Raw genomic sequence first — 9,440 nt, forward strand, 5'->3', positions numbered from 1 at the left:
TTTGTGTTACTTGCACAAAGAATAAAGGCCAAAATCAAATAGAATTCTCCTCCTTTGTTTCATTGTCCTCTGCTTCATTTTATCTTTTTTTATATGGTCATATACTATGTTCTGTTTCAATTTAGTGTAAACTGGAAGAATGGATAATCTTATTGTATGCTTTTAGTAAAAATGATAAATTATATAAAGATTATTTTATTCTTACTGTCCATTTTACTCTATTAACAAAAGCTGTATATAAACTACTGTACTACTGAAAAACAGTACTTATTTTATTATTGCAATAGTCTCTAGAGACATCAGGGATGAGGGCTCTTGTGCAAAGTGTTTTATATGCAAAAAAAAAAAAAAAAAAAAAAAAAAAGCTCAAAAATGTTCCTTATACCCTTTGGCCTCCTCCTTCCCCCCCCCCCATTAATGTTTCTCCTCAAATCTTTACTGTGTTTAGATTATACAGGAATCTGAGTGGGGACAGTTTCTGCACATGCAAAGAAGCTTTGTTGTCTGGATTGTCATTATCATCAATTTTAGAATGCTACTTTGGAAATGGGAGCCTTTTTAAAGTGCAGGCCTAGCTGCTGTATCTCCTTCACTGATATTTTCCTATCTTATGCCTTGGCATGGATTGAATTATTTTATAAATTGTAAACATTAGGCTGATGGAGTTGAAGTGCTGAGCTCCATTTTTAATCACAGGCACCAGTTTAACTCGCTTTTAGTCTTTTAAAAACTCACTTACTCTTAATGAGTTTACCACGATAGCTGCTATAGGTCCACAAATTTCCTGTCTGGCTTCTTTTGGCATCTGCAGATAAAAATGCCATCTGGAGGGGAAATTTATTGGTGTTGAGATGCTGTCCCTTCCTTATCACCTTATTTTGCTGGTGCTCATCCCAGGACAGTGGCTGTTACATATACAATATCAGTTTCCTTTACACACACTTCGTGGAAAAATTAATTGGAAATCCGTGCCTTTAATTCCTGCAAAATATTGTTTTCCCCCAAATAAATAAAATATAAATATAACACATGAAAGCCTAAGAATTTTCTCTCACTCTATTGCATCATGCTTTCACTGTAAAATCTTTCTTTAATTTATATTACAAGGGAAGGGATTTTACATTTTTTTGGGGGGGTTGTTTTTAAAGTGAGGGGGCGGGGTTATTTTCAGTTTGCTGCTGTTGTTTGGCATGGGAGGATCCTATGGGATTTTGTTTCATTAGAATATGTACATTTGTCTTTCAGCCCAAATCACTTAAGATGCATTACCCAGCAGGCACATCTACATGTGTAGTTAATGTGCCTGAATAAACTCTAGTGCAGCTTGCGCTGGAGTTTACTGTTTCTGAGTGGACTGTTTACAGGTGTGCCCAGGACTGTAGCATATTGAGCTGGGGTGGTACAGCCCCATCTGGCGGGAGGCCCGGGGAGTCAGCCTACCAGCCCAGGGCTGCTCCTTGCTGGCCCCATGTGCTGTGAAGGGGCTGGCTGGGGCACAAGGGTGCTACAATGTGGGGCTAACCAGCAGGCAGCCCTGCACTGTAGCAGCCTCGTGCCCCAGCCTGCCCCAGTCATGATCTACACATGCATTGTGGTGGCATATATAACTGTGCTGTAGGATCGTACTTGTATCTGACAGTACTATCCTACAGTGGAGTTAATTAGTTTACTGCAGCCTAATAGTGCCATGCATATAGACAGTGATGCTTTACTGCAGAACTAATTAGACAACTGCAGTAAAGCACATGTGTGCACAGGGTGCCTCTTCACTGTATATGGTCACCAGAGGAAACCACTGTTAGGGTGAATTGCAGCAGCTATTTAACAGAGCAGAGCACTATTGCATAAACAGTGCAGAACAAAGTGAAGAATTCTGTAGCCATTTGAAAATACAGAAGGTCTTTAAATAGGAGAAACATAACTACCTAAAGGGGAATTCATCTAGAAAGTAAGGGCTGATGCACTTTATGGGTAGGGTTCAGTGTTAAGGCAGTTCAGGTGTCTCACTAGAGTCCTAGAGGCATAAATTCAAGCCTTTACCTGGATGTGTATCAAAAACCACACACTGTCCAGCTGTACATGTCATTTTGCATGACAGGTCAGGGGTGGCCAGCCGTGTGACTCTGGCTATGGAAACTTTTCGTGACTCAGCCATGCTAGACTGATGCCCAGTAAGCTTAAGTAGGACTTTGACTTTGATATTTGAAAACACATAATCTGGTCTTAAATGAGCAGAAATAGGAAGCAACTAAGCTTTGTCACCCCAGTACAGTGCTCCTAAATATCTTGCTAGAGAAGAGAAGGCACTAATTGCATTCTCTGTGATTTCTCTCTCTATTGGCAGTAGTTGCTTAAGGTAAAAGAGTGCCTGACTTTTGATGTTCTACTCCGCAAAAATAAAGCGCTGGTTGTACAAAATAAAACTTGAGTGGTTCCACCTCATTTTTTTTTTTTCTTTTGAATCTCTACATTGATCTTCAGGGAAGGAAGCTGAGTTACAACTTTTTTTTGGTTTATCCCTTGTGTGAAATTACCACTCTCTCTTACGGTTGCTCCTCTTCAGTGTTGTAGTCCTCCATTACGAATATAAGGACTGGCCTAACTTCTGCTTAGCTTTTAAGCTGTGATAAGCTATTGACATTTGATGCTATTGCTGCAACATCTTTACTCTACAATTTAGGACTTGATTGTCACCAATGCCTCTGACTGTAGGCTGCTATGGGCAGAGTCTGGGTAGATCACAGCAGGGTATGTTTGGTCATGCTAGTTGAGCTGACCAGTTTTACTTTTGCTGCTGGCTTTGGCCAAGGACCCACTGTTCAGGGCCCTTGCCTCTGCTGCAGCCATGCTAGTAGGTGGTACTAGGAGGCCACCCAGGCTTGGTAGTGATGCAAAGAAAACAAAAGATGTTAAACAAATAAGGAAGCACTTAAAAGGCAACCAGGAAGTGAAGTCTGGAAGACAGTTATCTTTCACAGGCTTTGCAGAGCCTGCAGGCTTGTGCAACAAAGCAAAGGATCAAGCAAACAAACAAACAGAGAAGAGCCCTGCTCCAGGCTCTCCTGGTGGCTGCTTAACCCCTGGTAACTCCAGGCAGCCTGCTCCCTGGCCAGGTGCAGCCAGCCCCTTGAGGCTGCTTTCAGTGTCTTTTATCCTTCCCACGTGGGCTCACATGGTTCACCCACACCTGTCAGCTCTCCTCCTGTGAGACTCACTACATTCCAGGATCTGCTTCCCCAGCCTCTGGTGAGTTCTTCCAGGTCTGGGGTGAGTGTGCAGAGGTGGTTCTCAGGTGTGGGCCTGTTCAGACTCCCCCAAACCCCTAGTAACAGGGCAGGGGCCTGTTACATTGACCAAGGACAGTTTTATAGGACTAATTTAGATAAGTTTTGTCTAAGGACTAATTTAGATAAGTCTACTTGCTGACCTGTTAATGGAAGACACGAAGGGCTGAATTCCACCCTTTTCCCTACACAGATGTTTGTAGAGAAATTATCACCATGTCAAATCACAATCGACAGAGTCCTGTCAGACCATCCCATTCCATTTTATCTGTATTTTTATACCATGCTCGTTAGGGCTGTGTGAAGCTTTGGTAGCTGATTTGATTCGGAGGAGATTCAGCCCAATTAAGGAATTGAACCTCTGAATCCAAATCAAATTGGGAGACCAAGTAAAAGCTCCGAATCTTTTCTGAAGCTATTCAGATGCTTCAAAAAGATTCGGAGATTCAGCTATAGACTAAACAGGCAGCTGACAGCTGTCTCCAGCTGGTAAGTCTGTTGGGGTTGAGGGGGAGGGAGGAAAAGGGTGTGGTGGAGGGAGGGATTGGGGCTGGGGCTACCCAACAGGGGTGGGGGGGTGGAGGGGCACAGGATGCAGGCGTGGCCGTACTAGGAGCGGGGGCTCTGCCCTGCTGCAGCTTGCCTAGCTGGGATGGGATGCAGGTACGGCTTGCTCCAGGCAGGAGGGGGGCAAGTGGTAGCAGGGCATAGCCCCCACTCCCAGCACTGCTGTGCCTGCATCCTATGCCCCCCTGCACTAGCTGGCAAATGGTGGCAGGGCAGAGCCCCCACTCCCAGTGCTGGGAGCGGGGGCTATGCTGTACTGCCACCTGGAGCAAGCCACACCTGCATCAGGTGAAGTGATGATCAGGTAAAGTGACACCTTTTCACTTGCTGAACCTGATTGTGGGTGGTATTCAGGCACAGATACATTCTGCAGCTTCACTCCTCTTGGTACTTTAGAAGGTAGTTTCTACTCTACTGTCTGCATCATCAACAGAATTTTTAAATGAAGAAGGAGAACATCGGGAACCTGCAATCCATGGGGCGGCCAGCAATACAGCACAGGTAAGCAATAAGGGGCCCTTTGGGAATCGGAGCTGGGGGGCAAAAAAGGCACCAGTCACAGGGCTCAAGTGCCTATATACTAATGCTAGGAGCATGGGGAACAAACAGGATGAACTAGCACTCCTAGTGGACTCCAAGATGAACATGAGTCGGCAGTGTGACGAAGCCATCAGAAAAGCTAATGACACTTTATCGTGCATCAGCAGATGCATGACGAACAGATCCAAGGAGGTGATACTTCCCCTCTATCAGGCGCTGGTCAGACCGCAGTTGGAATACTGCATGCAGTTTTGGGCGCCACACTTCAAGAGGGATGTGGATAACCTGGAAAGGGTCCAGAGAAGGGCCACTCGTATGGTTAAGGGCTTGCAGGCCAAGCCCTATGAGGAGAGACTGGGGCACCTGGACCTCTTCAGCCTCCGCAAGAGAAGGTTGAGAGGCGACCTTGTGGCTGCCTATAAGTTCATCATGGGGGCACAGAAGGGAATTGGTGAGGTTTTATTCACCAAGGCGCCCCCGGGGGTTACAAGAAATAATGGCCACAAGCTAGCAGAGAGCAGATTTAGACTGGACATTAGGAAGAACTTCTTCACAGTTCGAGTGGCCAAGGTCTGGAACGGGCTCTCAAGGGAGGTGGTGCTCTCCCCTACCCTGGGGGTCTTCAAGAGGAGGTTAGATAAGCATCTAGCTGGGGCCATCTAGACCCAGCGCTCTTTCCTGCCTATGCAGGGGGTCGGACTCGATGATCTATTGAGGTCCCTTCTGACCCTAGCATCTATGAATTAAGCATCCCATTCAGGTCATGTTCTGCCCTTAATTACACCTCTACACAGTGGCTGTGGTGTGTGAAGTGTGATTACCTAGATGGAAATAAATGTAGTACATGGTTTGCAGAATCTTTGGTTTGTTTTCCCAATGTCCAAGAGCTGATGCCTGAGGAAAAAAATAGAGCATCATTTTCAGAATCTAGCTTCAGACTGCAGCATGTATTATAAGAAAAAAATGTCTCTGCATTTTCACGTTGAATGGGCAAATGTACTATGGAAATGGTTGAGACAACATGGAACCCCTAACATTGCATTTCCAGAGTGTCACTATTTGAACACGACCCTGGATCAAAAAATTGATCCCAAAAACAGGTTGAGATGCCATCTAAATAGTATGCAACTCATAGTTAACAATAAAACAATTTTCAGTAGTTTCTGTTAGTGTCTTGTAGTACAAAGAATTCCACGTGTTGAAAGGCTTCTCTGGACAAAAAACCCTGTGAGAATTCAGTACTAAAGGGGGAGGGGATGTATCATATATGTATGCATCACACAATAGACAAGGGTCACTGAAAGTGATTACTGATTAATATTAACCTTAGTCCTTGAGAACTGGATACAGTTATTGTCTGATACAACAGGATTGGAAGAAGCATAATTTTCCAAACTTTGCTGCCTGTATAGCTCTTAGTTTTCAGATACTCGTATCACTATACAATGATTTTAATCTGCTGGTGAGCAGGGGGTAGTTTCTGTCATGCTGCTTCTTGCCTGATTATGCTGTTAAATTATAATGTGCATGTTTCTATCTCTGACCAGCCCAGGAATATCTGACTTTCTGTGGCGCTAACTCTTTGATCCCATTCTCTGTTAGTCAAACCACAGCTGATTCACTGCATTCACTATGAGATCAGACAGCACTGGATTTTTCATCCCCTCAGCCAGATCAGTGCTTTCAAAGCCGTTGGGCCAAAGGCTGTCTTTGGTCTTTTTATCACTCATGATCACTTGCACAAGTCCAATTTCATGTCACTGTCACTTTATTTGGAGAAGGCAGTAGGATTTTTCAAACCTTTTGAGATTTTTGTCGGGGTTTAGGAAGCATAATAGGGTAAGCAATTCCAAAGTATATCAGTGCTCTGTTCTCCCGATATGGAGCTCCTCAATCAATTTGAAGCAGCAAGCTCAGAATTCCAAGTAAAATGGAATAAATCTTTGGCAATTCCTTTTACATTGCTAGATTTCTGAGAAGAGAGAAAAATCATGGTTTTGGTGCCAGTAGAAACATTATCCCAATTCACTTCATGTTCTCTCTTAAAGGTTCTCCAGGTTTCTGTTTATGTATTTTGGGGCTGGGGCAACTTGTGAACAATTCAAATTTACACCTTTTGTATCTTTGCATTATTAAAATCAACTTATTCTGCTGACACATCCAGAAAAATCACCAGTGAAACACAGCAGAGAGAGCAATGTGGCCTATGTATTGTACTCCATCCCAGTCAAACACAGTCAATGCAAAGCAAATAAATTAGTTTTTTTTATGGGCTCTGCTGTAAGAGCTGGTTCATTGGCTTTGATTTTGGAGGGAGTATGAGCGTTCAGGATCTGATTCAGCAAGGCATTTATGCATATGCCTAATACATAGAATGCAACTAGTTTTATTGAGGTCAATGGAATTATTTGCCTGCTTAAGTGTCTTTTTGAAGTAGGGGCTTCATTTCTAATAGATTTCTATTTTTCTTAAGACATTTTGCTTAGATTTCAGTGAGCATTGACATAAAGGGAAAGAGAGACAGAGATGCATTTAATCCAAGTATTCCCTTCAGTGGTTTACTAGTCTGAATATTACTAAGTTTTGTGTGATTGGTTTTGCTCTGTGCTGAAAGATTGTTTCCTGTAAACTTGTGCTCTAATTTCCTGTCTTGTAATTAGCTCTTCCACATGGTTAACTCAATGTGCACAGCATGTAGTCATATGATGGGCTTATGCCACTGGGCATCCTCATCGTTCATAATCACAAAGCCGTGTTTTAAATCCTGTGTTCTGGAACTGTCAGATTTTAACATGGGTTGGCAGTTGGTGGAGAAGCCTTGTTGTGGACAAATGACCCCTGAGTGTGAAGTTTGGGAGGAGGATTACCGTGGTCTGAGAGGCAACAGGCACTTCTAATTATAACAACGGGGTTCTTACTTATTTATTTTTGAATGTGGAAATATTCACTCTGTGGAGGGGCACAGGAGTTGCATGGAACAGCAACACACCAGATTATGGAAAATTTAATTAGTTTTAGAATATCTGGTTATCTAATTTAAGTAAAATCCTGATGTACTTAATGTCCTTTGCAGCCACATGCCTGCAAACGGCCTTGCCTGGAGCAGATAGCTTGGGCCAAGGCTAGCCTGTCTACTCTGTGAGAAGGGGTTTGCAGGGGAGGTACAAAGCATCCTGGGATACTGGGGGACTGTGAGTTAACTTAACTAAAATCTCGAAGGGGATCTGGGGCAGAAGTTCATAAACCAATTTAACCTAAACAAGTTAAGTTTGATACTATATCCATCAAGGTTTATCTTAACCTGGTTTTGGCCATTTTGAAAGTAATTTATGTGCACTGAACTTCCATTGTGTTACAGATCTAAACTGCATTCCACTCACTTATACTGGTTTATATATCATTTCTGTTCCTAGCCAAAGTGATCTGTATATGGTCTTTTTGACTCATTCACGTCTTAGCTATTCTACTGCTATTCATAACTTGATGGACTGAACTTTTTGAGATACATATTTGCCTCTCAGGAGGTAGCTAAGACCTCCACATTGATTACTGTAAGCCCACAGTAGTTGTGATATCGGAATGATTTTCATTTGCTGCAGCAGAGCCGGATTATTCTTTAAGGGCCAGATAGTCAGAGAGTGTGAACTGGCATTGTTCTATTGATTTTTGGGAGGAGCTGTGCAGATATTGTCAGCTGGGAAGTTAATAGGGCTGAAAGACACTGGATTTTCTGTGAGTTCATCAATTACAATTTGTAGTCTTCAAAAAAACCTATAATTTAAAATTCTATATCAAAGCAGGCATTTGCCTAAAGACCTACTGAATTACTGCTTTCTTTCTGATCAGTGACATTTTTCAATGCAGAATTTGGCCCACTTCAAGTCAACTAAAATGATCATCAGAGGGGAAGGAGAGGGAATTTTGAACTTACACTTCTAATAACTATTTTTCCTGCTTGTTTTGATTGCTAAGATCTTAGCAAAACGGACTCTTTTCTAGAAGAGCTGGGTACCCCATGTACTAGAATTCTTTTTTGAGATATGCTAATGCCACACTAGTTATTGTGAGTAAGCCAAACTAATTTAATGTTAGTTTAAATGTTAGTTTCACACACTTAAGCAGATAATAAAACTGGCTTTTGGTGATGGAAATGAATCTTTGGAAAAAGTCATTCTAGAGTACCTAAAAAGATATTATAAACAAGGAAGGAACATAAATAAAGCATCCATAGAGCTATTTTAAATAGTACCAATATCCTGGTAAAGCAAAATATTTTTCCAGCATCATGAGTTCTGTGAAAGACTAAGAGTTATTTTTCCCTATGAACTTTCAGCAGTATTTAATTATTTTTAACATATTTCATGGCCAGCCTGATTCCATCCTATGGAAAATACCACGGGATGAGTACTTTTAGTAGAAGAAATCTCTGCTAGGCTTCTTTTGTGTAAATGCCCCCCTCTCCCCTTATTGTAGGTCACTTCATCAGGGGATAATAGGTTTGTCTCTCATTGAAAACTTGGTGCATATGTGTGGAGACATTGGCTTCTTTCACTAGTTGTCCCAGCAGCCCTTTGTTCTGGTTCCCTGACCAAAGAAGTCATGTTACCATAGGTATCTCTTGACTGTAACAGCCTTCAGTGGGCTATATTATCCTTTCCTCTTTTCTATGGGGCCAGGTAATGGGAAGATGTGTACTTCCCGTCTTCCCTGCCCTCTCCTTCCTACTGTTTCCATTGGGACTACCATTTTCCACTTCTTTTCCAACCATGGCTCTTAGACCACCTGGAGGGGACATCCCAATGTCACTAAAGTTGTTGAAGTCCCCTTCCACATGTGAGGTAGGAGGGGGTGAAAATCTTGTTGTAAGCAAGGATTAGCCTGGTGTTCTTCCTTCGTCTTCAGACCAAAAGAAATTTAAAAAAAAACAACCCCAATTGGATAATTTACTAAAGAAAACATAGTTAAGAAAAAGGAACCAGGATATAAAACATGGGGTTTTTGGTTTGTTTTTTAAATGGAAGTTCCACAAGCTTATTAGTAAAGGCCAGA

Source organism: Alligator mississippiensis, chromosome 5 (assembly GCF_030867095.1).
Source record: "Alligator mississippiensis isolate rAllMis1 chromosome 5, rAllMis1, whole genome shotgun sequence".
Lineage (NCBI taxonomy): Eukaryota > Metazoa > Chordata > Crocodylia > Alligatoridae > Alligator > Alligator mississippiensis.